The sequence below is a fragment of the Ovis canadensis genome, chromosome 1 (assembly GCF_042477335.2).
Source record: "Ovis canadensis isolate MfBH-ARS-UI-01 breed Bighorn chromosome 1, ARS-UI_OviCan_v2, whole genome shotgun sequence".
Classification (NCBI taxonomy): domain Eukaryota; kingdom Metazoa; phylum Chordata; class Mammalia; order Artiodactyla; family Bovidae; genus Ovis; species Ovis canadensis.
Genome location: NC_091245.1, coordinates 273,795,306 through 273,811,332, shown reverse-complemented (window position 1 = coordinate 273,811,332; position 16,027 = coordinate 273,795,306). Strand labels below are relative to the sequence as shown.

Below are 16,027 nucleotides of genomic sequence, written 5' to 3'. Positions count from 1 at the left end.
GTGTGTGAGACAGAGAATCCATGCAGAGTGACCTTCCCAAGGAGGACTTGCTTTTCTCTGAGTTTATTTGGTGTTAAATATCTTTCCTTTTATGAAGTGCTACTCAGAATAGAAGGTAGACTTAGCATTTCTTTTCTTACCTGGCATAATTAAAAATTGGGAGCCCTGTATTGTTGGTTATCAAAACTTGAAATTCCAGCCCTCACTGGCTTATGAAAGAGACTCTGAGAGCCTGACTCATTCTTTTCCAGAAGTAATTCTAAACATAATCCAGAACAATAACTCTGGATTTGAGAACCATGCCAGGGACTTATTTATTTAGCAAAACTAAAGGTAGTCGGAAGGATGCCTTAAAACTCCTCGGAGGAAATGTGCTGTATGAAACCGAAAATACCCACCACAACGATAGCAGTGGTGACCACCGGCAGGTCCCGACTCGGGTATTCAGTGAGCGATGCGCAGACACTGAATTTTTGGTGTCATGAGCTCTCAAGCAATACGTAGCATGGTTTGTCACGAGTGCCCTGATGAGGACAGTGACGCTCGGGGAGGTTGGCCTGCAGTTAGTAAGAGGCGAGAGAGAACTTCCGAGGTGGCACACTCGTAAAGAACCCCATCTGCCAGTGCAGGAGGTGTGAGCTCAGCCCCTGGGGCGGGAAGGTCCCCTGGAGAAGGAAATGGCAGCCCACTCCAGTGTTCTTGCCTGGGAATTCCCCTGGACAGAAGAGCCTGGTGGGCTCCACGAGGTGGCACAGAGTTGGATACTTCTTAGCAGCTAAGTGTGAGTTAGAACTCAGACAAGCCCCCCCGCCCCCACTCCTTCATTCTCAAGCCCCTTTCAGTAGCCCCTGGGGGCTCCCTCCATCACCCTCTGCGGCCTTCTGGGCCCCTGGCCTTCTGCCTCAGGAACTGAACTTGCTGTCGCTTTAGCCTGAAACCCTTGGTTCCAGGGAGTTCTGTGATTCATTGGGGCTCTCTAGCCACCCCATCCAGAGGCGGCCCTCTGCCACTCCACCCAGTGACCCTCCACCCCTGCCTGCCTTACTTTCTTTTACTGCCTTTGTTCCCCTCTGTCACCGCAGTGGGATTTTATGTGAAAGTCTTCTTCTCACCTGCCTCCCTTGTGTAAGACCTACAAGGGCCTTGCCTCCATGGCCAAGCCCAGTGCCCGTTGTCCCCTAGGTTCTCCGTGAATGTTAACTGAGGGAAGAATGGACGGAAGGGTGCCTGACCCTCGGGTGGTCCTGCCCAGGACTTTGCTTATGGCTGGAGTCGTAAGAGATGAGCATGGGGGAAACTGGGGCAGACTTGATTCTCCCTTGCCCCGGAGGTGGTGTGTGCATGCTCAGTCACTTTAGTCAAGTCTGACTCTCTGTGACCCTGTGGACTGTAGCCCGCCAGGCTCCTCTGTCCATGGGGTTCTCCAGGCAGGAATAACTGGAGTGGGTTGTCAGGTCCTCCTCCAGGGGATCTTGCCCACCCAGGGACTGAACCAAGTCTCCTGTGTCCCCTGCACTGCAGGTGGGTTGTTTACCACTGGGCCACCAGGGAAGCCCTGTATCCCCGGTAGGGTAACCTGAATCTCGACATCTATAGGATATTAGTCCCTTTGTGATCTTATATTTACTGGGTTGCTTCAGCTCTCCATCATTCTGGACCACTCAGTGGGAAGTACTAACAGGACCCCAGGGACCCCCTTGTGCTACAGGCATCATTCTCCTGCTCCGTATAGCACAGTGGTTATACAATTTCCCTCCAGAATTAAGACCAGTCCTTCTAGCTGATAATTCTCCTCTGGCAGCTGGGTCAGGGGCCAGAAGAGGTCAAGGGGACCGTCTCCACTGCCAGTTTGAAAGTGAAAGTGTTAGTCACCTCTTTGTGACCCCCAAGGACTGTAGCCTGCCAGGCTCTTCTGTCCATGGGATTTCTCCAGGCAAGAACACTGGAGTGGGTTGCCATTTCCTTCTCCAGCGGATCTTCCTGACCCAGGGATTGAACCCACATCTCCTACGTCTTCTGCCTTGGCAGGTGGGTTCTTTACCACTAACGCCACCTCGGAGGTTGATGACAAATGAGATCAAATCCCCCCAATGGCGTGATTCCCATCCCCAGCCCTTAGTCTGCACCAGACCACCCCCAGTGGACTTCTGTTTCCACCACCTTCCAAGCAAGAAAGTTCAGAGTGCAAAACACCTGATTTGGGCTCACGAACTGGGTTTCTCTTCAGGATGGTCACTGTGTAGCTTTCAGGAAACTTTATGAAGCTAGTTGGAAGCAGTGAGGTATGAAAGGGCTCAGCCACCCCCGATCCTGAAGCGCACATAAGGCTTTTATAGGGGACAGTGGAGTGAGTCTCACGTGTGCCTCATGGGAAGGACAAAGCTGCTTCTGATGTTTCCAGAAAGGAAGTGGATATTTATGCCGAAGGCATGCATTTGGTTTGGTCATGGCAACTAAGCTACACTCCTGAGAACCATCACTTATTGTTGTGACTTAGAATTGGAGGCATTTCCGGTTGAGTGGGAAAAAAGTATGGAAAGGCGAATGTCCAAGGGGCCCATCCTGGACGCGTGGTACCTAAAGGGGTTGGGAGCACATATGCTCCTGGGGAGGGTGGGTCAGGCAGGGGTGCTGTTGGCTTGGACACTGGCTGGGGCAGAACGGGATGAGGCGAAACCCAGAGGATGTCTGCCCAAGCCCGTCTCACCCTTTGCCTTTCTCCTCGAGAATGTGATTTCCTCAGTTTACATGAAACAAAGCCTTCAGTTCTCTAAGATGAGAGACTCGCTCTGAGGAAGGGCTTAACATTGAAGGTACTTATCTGAGATCCACATGGAATCACAGACCCAGGAGCTAAGCCTGCTGCTGTGACATCCTTTCCTCTGACGGGGTCCTATTTCTGTCATGCCAGCAGCAGGCTTTGATGTTGTCAGTATCATTTCTAGTAGGGCCAGACTTGCTTCCTATGTTAAATAAACTGTTTAGAAAACAAGAGAGCCATTTTCATGGGAAAGAGGCGAGAAGCAATTTAATCAAGTCAGGACATCCACCCTTTGTGATTTGTGCGGTTGTTGTTGAGTCGCTAAGTCATGACCAACTTCCCTGCGACCACGCTTTATGATTTGTGCAGTTGTTGAGTTGCTAAGTTATGTCCAGCTCTTTGCAACCCTGCAGACCATGGCCTGCCAGGCTTCCCTGTCCTTCACCATCTCCTAGAGTTTGCTCGTATTTATATTCATTGAGTCAGTGATTCTAACTATCTCATCCTCTGTCACCCACTTCTCCTCCTGCCTTCAATCTTTCCCAGAATCAGGGTCTTTTCCAATGAGTTGGCTCTTTGCATCAGGTGGCCAGAGTATTGGAGCTTCAGCTTCAGCATCAGTCCTTCCAATGAGTATTCAGAGTTGATTTCCTTTAGGATGGACTGGTTTGTTCTCCTTGTAGTCCAAGGGACTCTCAAGAGTCTTCTCTAGCACCACAGTTCGAAACCATCAATCATTCGGTGCTCAGCCTTCCTTATGGTCCAGCTCTCACATCCATACCTGACTACTGGAGAAACCATAGCCCTGACTGGACAGACCTTCATTGGCCAAGTGCTGTCTCTGTGTAGTAGGTGTTCATTAACTGCCAGCCAGTCGGCTGGAGGCCTGGTTGCACAGATTGGCTCATATCAAGCTTTTGTGTAAAGGCTGTTTCATTCCCTGAAGGAAGCCCTCTTTCAGCTGTCCCCTCCTTCGGTTGCTTCACGCCGAGGCAAGGGCAGTTATTCAGTTAATCGGGTTTGTAAGAGAGCTCACTGTGGCTGCTTTTGCAAGTTGTGAGTCTTGCAGTTATTGGTCAAGCCTCAGGTATGTGTGCTCACACGCAGACACACAGATGAACACACAGACACACTGCTGTGTTGCACAATGCAGAAAATCCCCCGGTGTAAAGACAGCAGGACCTGGGCGCGACAGTATCAGCTGCCCCCTCCATGCCTTCGGCCCCAGCTCTGCGATCCAGGCCCCTCACTAGGACACCTTTTGGGTGTAGAGAGCTCTGCATACTTAGGTAAAATTCTCCAAAGCTGGTTACGACTGGTTCATGTAGTTCCTACTATTTAAGTACATTGATTGGCACTTCTAAATGCCAATCAGAAAGATAGCCCCACCCCCCAAATCCATTATTTACTCCTAAGCACTTTCAGTATCAATCAACTACGTACTGACATTCATGTCCTAGACCTGAAAATGGTCCTGAGAAACACTGAGCAAGAAGAGTGCTGTGTAGACAGGAGAAGACACAGAAAAAGACATGATCTTTTGGACTCCTGGCCTGGATTCCTCACTTCTAGATGTCCCTGGTTTTGAGACTCACTGTCTCTAACTCAGGCTTCCCAGCTGGCGCTGGTGGTGAAGAACCCACCTGCCAATGCAGGTTAGACGTAAGAGACCTGGGGCTCAATCCCTGGGTCGGGAAGATCCCTTGGAGGAGGGCATGGCAATCCACTCTAGTATTCTTTGTCTGGAGAATCCCAAGGATAGAGTAGCCTGGCAGGCTGCATCTATAAGGATGCACAGAGTCGGACACGACTGAAGCACCTCAGCACACGTGCGTGCGTGCACACACACACACACACACACACACATCGAACTCAGGAGCTTTATAAAAACTCGTCAGATATCCCTAAAGAATAAAAATACTCTCATTGAATATATTTACACTGTTTCCTTCTTTCAGAATGGATTTCAGAAAGATCACACAAATATAAATAAAGGAAAAAGAGAATTTGTTTTCAAAGTGAATGGATAGAGAACGTGGACTAAAGTAAGAACTTAACAGGCAGTGAGACCAGGGGTGAGGTTTGTATGTTGATGTATATATTTGGAGAAGGAACTGGCAACCCACTCCAGTATTCTTGCCTGGAGAATCCCATGGGTAGAGGAGCCTTGGGGGCTTAAGTGCATGGGGTTGCAAAGAGTCGGACACGATTGAAGCGACTTAGCACATATGTATAGATTAACACAAACTTTATATCCTGCAGAGTTGGAAACAGTGGGCGTTATTTGGGTTCAAGGTGTCAGCAGGCTGTGTGAAGGCAATGCCTTAATCAATACATGCCTCAGTGTCCCCAGGATTCAAAGAAACCATGTGGGGAAGATGGTCCAGCTCTTAATTTTGAGTCTAGAGAAAAATGTGTCCCATGGTTTGTCATTGGAAGGTAACAGGGAAGTCAGATGAAAGCGCTCAGTCAGTAAGGCCAGCAGACACCCCTGAAGCCCTGACTCCCACCTGGTGTCCTGGAAACGCCACTGGCTATGCCTCTCCTTCTCAAGGTGTAGAGATTAGACAATACATCACATGTGCTCTTCCTGTCTACCATCTGTATATACCTGTTGCCTGTATCATCTGTCTTTCCATCTGTCTCTCCATAAATCTGTTGTCTGTCTACCTCTCATTTATCATCTATCTGTCTGTCATCTGTATCTATCTTTCCAGCTCCCTATTTATCTATCTGCCTGCCTCTCATCTATCCATCATCTATCGCTCTGCCATTGGTATCTATCTGTCTTTCCATCTGTCAGTGTATCCATCATCTGTCTACCTATTATCTGTCTTATGTGGTGTGAATAGCTGTATATCTAGGTCTGCATCTCACAGGGTTGGGCTGTTTCTTGTGTTCACAGTTGCAGGTCAAAGTATCAGTGATGTCACTCTTAATAAGATGAGCCCCAGACAGGGGACCCAGTTCAATGGCTCTTGTTGGCTCAGCTTAATTTGGAGGTTGACTGGGAGATGTTTCTCCAAGTATGATCAGAACCACCTGCATCAGCGTCACCTGGGAGACTTAGGATGTAAAAGTGCCCACCTCCAAATTTTCGGAATCCAGGTATGGAGTGGAGGATTCTACTTTGTTAGCACATTTTTGGGGGTGATTGTCATGCATTATAGGGTTTGAGGAGCTCTAGACTAGATAGAAGATACTAAATAAATTTTGAGCTTCCCAGGTGGCATAGTGGTAAAGAATCCACCTGCCATTGCAAGAGACACAGGTTCAATCCCTGGTTTGGGGAGATCCCCTGGAATATGAAATGGCAATCCACTCCAGTACTCTTCCCTGGAGAATTCCATGGACAGAGGAGCCTGGTGGGCTACAGTCCCTGGGGCCACAAAGAATTGGATATGACTGAGTGAGCGAGCATGCATACCCACAAATAATCTTGCTTTAATACACTTTCATTTTTTTGAAATAAAGACATCATCTGGGAAAGGGAGTTGGCAAAATAAAGAATTGTCCTAAAGCTTTTCCCTTCAGATGTGTTTTGGGAGCTGTGGTTGGCACGTGTCATTGGTTGATACGATAAATTCTGTAAAGGTCTTGTGTCAAGGTGTTCACTGGGAAATCCAGGGCCACTCAAGGCACAAAGTGCAATGTGAGAGCTGAGGAAGAAGCCCCGCAGCCCTCTGTTCATTGGTGACAGCCCTGAGCTCCATTCAGACCAATCAGATCAAATGTGGTACTTGCCTGTGTTTTACTGTGTTCCCATCAATAGCACAGACAGCTCGGGGACAGCCCAGGAATCTGACTCCTGGGTGTTTCCAGTTCTGCTGCACCGAGGCTGTGACCACAGATGGATGTTCAGAAGCAATGGGTCCTTCTTGCACAGTGGAACTAGTATGTTCTGGGGAACATAGGTTTTGTGCTGTCTGATGAAGCCTTAGCATCAGGGACACTGTCCTTCCATCTGCCGGGTGGCCTCCCGCAGTCATGGTTTAGGTCTTGACAGTGTCCTTGGCGACATGCCAAGCAAGAGGGCTGGCAAAGAGGAAGGCATGGTCTTTACCCACTTTTCTTCAAAGTTGCAAAATGCAACAGAACCTCTGGTTTCAGCAGCTTACATCATTTTGAGATTTCTTCCTTTTTTTTTTTTTTTGTTTTTTTTTTTTTGTTTTTAGTCTCCAAAATGGGTGCTGAAGAATGGGGCTTTTCAAACACTTCTGTTTTCATTGTCTAAATATTCTCCTTGAGCACAAATGCTCATGGGGGTCAGAAGTCTCAGAGGGAAATAGTTGCCACGTTCGTCTTTGTTTCCCCTGTGTGCTTTTTAAATTTCATTTTTAATTGGAATATAATTGCATAACATTATTGTGTCAGCTTCTGCTCTACAACAGTATGAATCAGCTGTATGTATACGTATATTCCCCTCCCTCCTGAGCCTCCCCACCACCCCATCCCACCCCATCCCACACCTGTAGGCCATCACAGAGCACCGAGCTGAGTTATTCACCTTTTAACAAAGTTCACTTTCTGTATTCATTCACTTATTCATTCACTGAGCACTTGGAATATTCCAGTCACCAAGAATAAAAGCTTTCAGGAGATTTAAAGCCCCCAGTCCTTGGTCCCCAGACACACGTGGCCAGAGCTTCTCCTATCATGTCGTGCTCAGGCCCTCCTTGCCGGGTGACTTCCACTCAGCATGTAAGGTGTCCACCGAGTACTTGTTACTCTTGTACTAGTCACAGAGGAAATGACCGAAGCCTGTGAGAAGCAGATAAGACCCGGCTGCCTGAGGTTAAGTCATTCGTGGCGGGGAGAGCATGATTAAGAGCTCAGATGAGTGATTCAGACACGTGTTTCCAAATAGCTGGGGAACACGATGACCGTAAGCATGACCGTGAGGAACAGCTTCCTTTGTCCCCTCGTGATGCGCTTTCCGAAGCCCCGCCACCTCCACCGTTTCCCTCCGCCCTGGCCTCTCCCCAAGCCCTATCTTTCTACTCCTGCTCTGCGCTGTCGTCTCTGTCCTCTCCCAGGCGGTTCCCTCCGAAGGAATGTCCTTCTGCTCCCCTGCTAACAAGTCCTTCTCGCTTTTCAAGGCACCTTTGAAATCCACCCTCTCTAAGAAACCACCCTGGATCTTTAGGCACCTTCATTGCTTCTCTGATGACGTCTTAGCAATCCCTTCATCACACTTTATGTGGTTTCGTATTATAGTCTATAGTGCATATGTATACTAGATACAGTGTTTAATTCCATGAAGGGTTTGCTTTGCAGACTAAACTACTGATCATCACGTGAGCCAAACGACTGATCAGTTAGAAACTGGGCATCGATACTAAGGCAGTCGAGCTGCTCAGGTGGCTCAGTTTGGTAGAGAATCCACCTGCCAGTGCAGAAGACTTGGGTTGAATCCTTGAGTCAGGAAGATCTCCTGGAGGAGGAAGGAAATGGTGACCTACTCCAGTATTTTGGCCTGGAGAATCCCATGACAGAGGAGCCTGGCAGGCTACAGTCCATGGAGTTGCAAAAGAGCTGGGCACGACTTTGCAACTCAACAGCCACGACTAAGGCAGTTACGAACATTAATGGATAAACCATGAAGGAACAATGCAGCTCTTTTGGCCACAGGCTTGGCCAAGATGCTGTGGCTTAGTTTCTAGAATAGCATTGAGCTTCCTGGTGGCCAACCTAAAAAGATCCATAGGGGAAATAATGTCTTTTTTCAGAAATAAATTTCACAGGAAAGGGCATGTTTTTCCTGGTGCAGAATCCTAAAAGCAGAATAGCTGGACATTATACTTGGGCTTAACTCAGACGCGAGCACCTTCCTTGTGACACCCTCTGTGGACAGAGGGTGTTATGTTAGCAGACAGCTCGGTGCAGACAGAAGGCATATGGTCTTTGCTGCTCTGGTTTCTTAGAAAGTCAGGATTTTGATTTCTCAAAGTGGCAGAAAGTTCCTATGGCTTGCACAAGACCTTTTCTAAAGATGACATCTCCAAGCTCAGGTTGAAAGTAGATGAATAACAAGCAATGGAAGAAAATACTCTCCAAGTGGCCAACGTTTTATTACAGTGTACTCAGCCATGAAATTAAAAGATGCTTTCTCCTTGGAAGAAAACCTATGACAAACCTAGGCAGTGTATTAAAAAGCAGAGACATCACTTTGCCAACAAAGTCTGTATAGTCAAAGCTATGGTTTTTCCAGTAGTCATATACAGGTGTGAGAGCTGGACCATAAAGAAGGCTAACTGCTGAAGAATTGATTCTTTCAAAATGTGGTGTTGGAGGAGACTCTTGAGAGTCCCTTGGATTGCAAAGAGATCACACCAGTTAATCCTAAAAGAAATCAAGCCTGAATAGTCATTGAAAGGACTGATGCTGAAGCTGAAGCTCCAATACTTTGGCCACCTGATGCAAAGAGCTGACTCACTGGAAAACACCCTGATGTTGGGAAAGATTGGAGACAGGAGGGGAAAGGGATGACAGAGGACAAGATGCTTGGATGGCATCACTGACCCAATGGGCACGAGTTTGAATGAACTCTGGGAAATAGTGAAGGACAGGGAAGCCTGGTGTGCTACAGTCCATGGGGTCAGACACGACTTAGCAACTGAACAACAACAATAATCTTTTTAAAGGTGGTTATTTATAAGCCTGTGTGTTCTATCAGATTGAGAGCATCGTGAGTCGGTGATAATGTCTTTTGCATTCTTTACCACCAGACAAAGCACCAAACTCGTGGCCTGTGTGCAGAAGTCAGTAAGCACGCATCAGTCGAGTTGGTGGGAATCCACCTTTAGTTAGTTGGAATCAGAGGATCACAGGGGATGCATTTGCAAGATTCTTGCTGATCTTCATTCAGCAAGCATGCATCAGTCGAGTTAGTGGGAATCCACCTTTAGTTAGTTGGAATCAGAGGATCACAGGGGATGCATTTGCAAGATTCTTGCTGATCTTCATTCAGCTCTTTATTAGTCAGGGTTCTTCAAAGAAGCAGAACCAGTCTCTCTCTCTTTCTCTCTCTTACCCTCTCCCAGTCTTTACTCAATCTCACAATTCAAAGGCCAAGATCTTTTGGAAGCACCCTCGCAGATTAGCCCAGAAATAATGTTTAATGAAATATCTAGACATCCCACAATCCAGTCAAGTGAACACATACTCTTAACTGTCATTGAAAGTGAAAGTCGCTCAGTCATGTCCATCTCTTTGTGACCCTGTGGACTATATAACCCATGGAATTCTCCAGGCCAGAATACTGGAGTGGGTAGCCTTTCCCTTCTCCACGGAGTCTTCCCAACCCAGGGATCGAACCCAGGTCTCCTGCATTGTGGGTAGATTCTTTACCAGCTGAGCCACCAGGGAAGCCCAAGAATCCTGAGGTGGGTAGCCTATCCCTTCTCCAGTGGATTTTCTCGACCCAGGAATCAAACCAGGGTCTCCTGCGTTCCAGGTGGATTCTTTACCAGCTGAGACACAAGGGAAGCCCTATCTTTAAAGTCTTGTAAAATGTATATATGTATCTGTTTTTGGCTGTGCCGGGTCTTCGGTGTGGCATGTTGGCTTTCTCCAGTTGCTGCAAGCAGGGGCTACTTAGAGTTCAGTGTGTGGGCTTCCCATCGGAGTGGCTTCTCTTGCCGCAGCGCGCGGGCTGTAGGCACATGTGTCTCAGGAGTTGTGGCCCTCGGGCTCAGTCACTGTGGTGCGTGGGCTTAGCTGCTCTGTGGCACGTGGACTATTCCAAGACCAGGGCTCACACCTGTCTCCTGCACTGGCAGGTGGATTCTTTAGCCCTGAGCCATGAAGGAAGTCCCATAAAACTCTTAAACATGAGAAGATTGGGCCCTGGGGAGGTGAAAGAACTTTCCCGAAGGTACATGTACAGATGGGTGAGACCAGAGCCAATCTTCAGGCTTTGTATTTAATACAGTCTTCATACTTTGTATTCAGTGATTAAGTATCTGTTGATGAAGCAGTTCTTTTTTAAAATTAAAGTATTATGGGGGCCTCCCTGGTGGCTCAGACAGTGAAGAATCTGCCCTTCAATGCGGGAGATCCAGGTTCAATCCCGGAGTCGGGCAGATTCCCTGGAAAAGGAAATGGCAACCCACTCCAGTATTCTTGCCTGGGAAATCCCATGGACAGAGGAGCCTGGTGGGCTACAGCCCATGGGGTTGCAAAGAGTCAAACATGACTGAGTGACTAATACTTTGACTTTTTCCTTGTCAGTTTACAATACTGTGTTAGTTCAGGCATACAGCATAGTGGCCCAGTATTTTTACAGGTTGTGCTCCATGATTAGATTATTATAAGATAATGAGTATTATTCCCTGTGCTATACAGTATATCCTTGTTGCTTATCTACTTATATATACTAGTTTGTATGTGCTAATCCCACAGCACTAATTTGTCCCCCTCTTCCCTCTCCCATTTGGTAACCACACATTTGTTTTCAATAAACTGCACATTTCTCTGTTTTACTTTGTCATGCCTCCAAACACTCCCAAAGATCTCTCCCATTATGTCTGCATTATGGAATGTGTTTCTATAAGCTTCTGGTTACAATTTTTTATGCTAAGTCAAGCAACTGAACAACCCAACCAACTAAAACCTAAATCCTAAGGTCCCAGTTAATATATGTTTAAACTGTGAGCTGAATTGAGGCAACTGTCTTTGGGTTCTATGTGGCTGAAATAATAAAAACAGAAATGGTGACCATCTGCTAAGGGCACACTGTTGTCAGCCGCTTGGCCGTGTTCTCTGTTGAAAATATATTATCTCATTTAATTGTGAAGATGATGGGAAAGATGGGAAAGGACAGGGAAGCCTGGCGTGCTGCAGTCCATGGGGCTGCTAAAAGTTGGACATGACTGAGCAACTGAACAAGAACAATCTCATCTAAATTCCACAAAAATCCTATGGTGTAGAAACTATTATTCTCACTTTGTAGATAAAGAAAATAAAACTAGGGAAGTAAGATGGTTGCCCAAGATGTCCCAGCTGATGATGTGGAAAGCCAGAATTCTGACCTGGTTCTGTCTGAATCCAGAGTCTGAGCTCTTATTCGTACACTGTTAATACATGATCAAAAGTATCTAGGAAGAACACAAGAAAGTAAATGATGGAATAAATTTTTTTAAATTGTTGTAGGTTGTGAAATGGCCTTTTCAAAGATGTAAGTAGTAAGTCATGGAGTAAAGTTGATGTTCAAGATGTCTATGATGTTGTTCAGCTCTTAACCGTTACATTTCCATAATGATAATGATTTATCTGTTTTTTTTTTTAACCAAGAGAAGAATCTAATTAAAAATAGCTTTGATTTAGCAAAAATAGCTGGGTGGATATTCGTAAATGTAGAAAAAAAATTTAAGATAGATGATGCTCCTTTGGGCTTCCCAGGTGGTGCTAGTGGTAAAGAATCTGCCTGCCAATGCTGGAGACGTGGGTTCAATCCCTAGGTTGGGAAGATCCCCAGAAGAAAGAAATGGCAACCCATTCCAGGTTTCTTGCCTGGAAAATCCCATGGACAGAGGAGCCTGGAGGGCCACAGTCCACGGGGTTGCAAAGAGTTGGACTCAACTGAGCAACTGAGCATGCACACATGGTGTTCGTTTGATTCACCCTGTACTCAAGATACCCATGGGATACCTACAGGGCAGTTCAGTGTGTCCTGTAGAGCATAGCGTTAAAGTCCTTTATCAAGGATCATACATTTCATACATTTGAGTTCTAAACTATGCCTTTTCTAGCTCTGAAAAGCCATTTAATGTTGCTGAGCCTTAGTTTCTGTGCCATCAAAATAAAGATGGTAGTATGGATTAAATAAGATGCATGTGTGAAGTGTATAAACAGTGCTTGGGATATGGTAATGCTTCCAAAAACTGCAGCTCTTCTTTTCATATTTCTTCAGGCATTTGGGAGACAGCCCTACACTCAAAAGATAAGCATTTATTATGGGTTGAATTGTCCCCCTACCAAAAATAAAAAGATACATTGACATCCTAACTTCCAGTGCCTTAGAACTTGACCTGATTTGGAAATAGAGTATTTTCAGATTTGATCAAGTTAGGATGAGGTCACAAGGGTGGGCCTGATAGAATGACTGGTGCCCTTATCTGAAGGGGGCATCTGGACCCCGACATACACAGAGGGAAGGTGATGTGAGGATGCAGGGAGAAGCCCCGGTGAGGATGGGGGTAGAGATTAGAAGGGAGCAGCTGTAAGGAACCCTGAGGAGTGCCACCCACCCCCAGAAGATGGGGCGGGAAAGGAAGGATTCTGTTCAGAGTCCCAGAGCGAGCTTAGCCCTCCTAACAGCTAGATTTCAGGCTTTGAGCCCCCAGAACTATGAGGAAACACATTCCTATTGTTTTAAGCCAGTTGGTGTGTGGTTCTCTTTGCGGCACCCCTTGAAAACCAATGCAGCATGCATGCTGTAGTTGGAACATGAGAGTCTAGATGGCCAGGGGATATCTGTGGAGTGAGGAGAGTGGAGGACAAAACTCCGGGGATACCAGTATTTAAAGAAGAGCAAAGAGAGACAGCCCAAGCAGGGAGAGACTTTTAAGTGGAACAGGTCACTCCATTTCTAAAACACGATGAGCATATGCAGTGTTGTCATGGAGTACTAACTAAGAGGAGGAAACAGGGGAAAAAAAAAAAGAAAAACAAAATCTCCAAGCTAGATAACCCACTTAGGAAGAGCTGAGAATGACTATCCCAGTGAAATATTTTGGCATGTCTGAATGTCAAAGATATCTTTAGAGCCCAACAAAAATAATTTAGTCATATATTTTTTGAAGAAAATATATGATGGAATTGTTGATTCTCAGTAAGTTGAAAGTAAGCACACCCTTTTTTTTTTTTTTTTACAGTTCTTTGTGCTCTTCCCTAGGGTATTGAACAATCCATATGTACAGTTAATTTTTGACAATTGATTATTTAATCCATGAATGAAGTGGAGCATAGTGTGAGCTAGGTTGATGGCTGCAGTGAAAAGGGAAAAGTTTGAAGGTAGATGGAAACAATTTATGCAGAGAAGTCTCTTGGTTCTAGTAAACTATTGAACTTAAAAGGGCCTCTCGCAGAGTCCCTGGAAATGATGCATAAAATCTAACAGCCTTTTGAATGCACAGCTGAACTGGGAAGAAAGTCAGCAAGTTCCTTATGGACTAAAGACAAGGTGGAAACAGAACAGGGTAGCCTATTCGTCCCATTTGTCTTATGTTATCTTAGGTGCTGTGGACAGGGGTGGGGTTCTGGTGTTTATAATACAGATATTTGGGTTTTAAAGATTAATTAGGGACGAGAGATGACATCTTGGACTTGCAAAAGCAGGGGTTGGACCTCCTAACTCATGCATACAACTGTGTGTTCCAACAGTCCCCAGCCCCAAAGTGGTTATGGGCTAGAAATAAAGACAAAATCTGGCTGGAGAAGCTCGCCTTCAATTCAAGCTTGACAGAATTCCTACAGATAAAGACCTACAGAAGATGATGCTGCAAACCCAAATTATGAAAACAGGAAGAATCTCTCGAGACCAAGATTCAGCAGAAAGAATAGACAACATGATTAAACCCTCAGTAATGTTAAGTAGTTAAAGTATGAAATAGAGAATATAAAATAAGTAGATTTAAAAAGTGACTAAAGGGCTTTACCTAAAGGGCTTCACTGGTAGCTCAGAGGTAGAGAATCTGCCTGCCAATGCAAGAGACGCAGGAGACAAGGATTCGATCCCCAGGTTGGGAAGATTCCTCTGGAGAAAGAGATGGCAACCCGCTCTGGTATTCTTGCCTGGGGAATCCCTTAAACAGAGGAGCCTGGCAGGCTACAGACCATGAAGTCACATGAGTTGGACATGGCTTAATTTCTAAACAACAGATACATGAAAGAAGGAATAAGCAAAGAGAGGAAAAATATTATGGAAAAGAATGGATAATATTGAAGAAGGAGAAATAGAATTCCTAGAAACACAGGAGAGTATTCAAAATTCAGATCAAAAAATATCAAAAACTCAGTAGATGGATTAAACAGTTGATATGGAAAGACTGAGAAGTGAATTAAAGATTGTTTTCAGAATGTCACACAGTGACGAAAAGGGGAAGTTTAAGGAAAAAAGTCAACAGTTGGGAAGGACTCAGGATAGACCTATTTGAAGTTATGGAAAGAGGGAATAAAGAGAATGGATGAGATGCAATACTTGAAGAGATAAACAGCTAAGAGTTTCCCAAAATCAATGAATAAAACCGTTCTCCAAATACAGGAAACACCGTCTACAGAAGGATAAAGAAGAATTCATCTTCTCTAATCATGTTACTGTGAGACTGCAGAACACCAGAGGCAAAGGGCTTTAGAGGCGGGGACTTGGTCCAGTGGTTAGGACTCTGTTCTGAGGCTCTGGGTTCCATCCCTGGCCAAGGACCTGAGATGCCACAAGCCACTGGATGTGGCCAAAAAAAAAAAAAAAAAGACCACTTAGCAAACTCACTAATTACCCCCTTATAAAAAGAAAGAAGACAGACTATCAGAAAATAATGAGAGTTATAAGGACAGCAAACCTCTCAATAGCCAAACAGGGCACAGAGGACAATAGAAGGAAATTTCCAGGAACTGGGAGAAACTGACAAAACTCTAGTAGGTCTATTCTGGTGTCTTAACATCCTTTTATGTTTTATGAAGACCTACAAGACCTTTTAGAACTAACACCCAAAAAAGATGTCCTTTTCATTCTAGGGGACTGGAATGCAAAAGTAGGAAGTCAGGAAACACCTGGAGTAACAGGCAGATTTGGCCTTGGAATGCGGAATGAAGCAGGGCAAAGACTAATAGAGTTTTGCCAAGAAAATGCACTGGTCATAGCAAACACCCTCTTCCAACAACACAAGAGAAGACTCTACACATGGACATCAACAGATGGTCAACACCGAAATCAAATTGATTATATTCTTTGCAGCCAAAGATGGAGAAGCTCTATACAGTCAACAAAAACAAGACCAGGAGCTGACTGTGGCTCAGATCATGAACTCCTTATTACCAAATTCAGACTCAAATTGAAGAAAGTAGGGAAAACCGCTAGACCATTCAGGTATGACCTAAATCAAATCCCTTATGATTATACAGTGGAAGTGAGAAATAGATTTAAGGGCCCAGATCTGATAGATAGAGTGCCTCATGAACTATGGAATGAGGTTTGTGACATTGTACAGGAGACAGGGATCAAGACCATCCCCATGGAAAATAAATGCAAAAAAGCAAAATGGCTGT

General features: G+C 45.5%; 1 protein-coding gene and 1 long non-coding RNA gene across 7 annotated transcripts in view; one reads left to right on the top strand and one right to left on the bottom strand.

Moving 5' to 3' along the window:
- Positions 1-16,027, bottom strand: part of LOC138428229 (uncharacterized) — a 1,104,918-nt gene that overhangs the window by 878,530 nt on the left and 210,361 nt on the right. The window lies entirely within an intron of this gene.
- ERG (ETS transcription factor ERG) overlaps positions 1-16,027 on the top strand; it is a 323,311-nt gene that overhangs the window by 272,063 nt on the left and 35,221 nt on the right. The gene's annotated exons all lie outside the window — the stretch shown is intronic.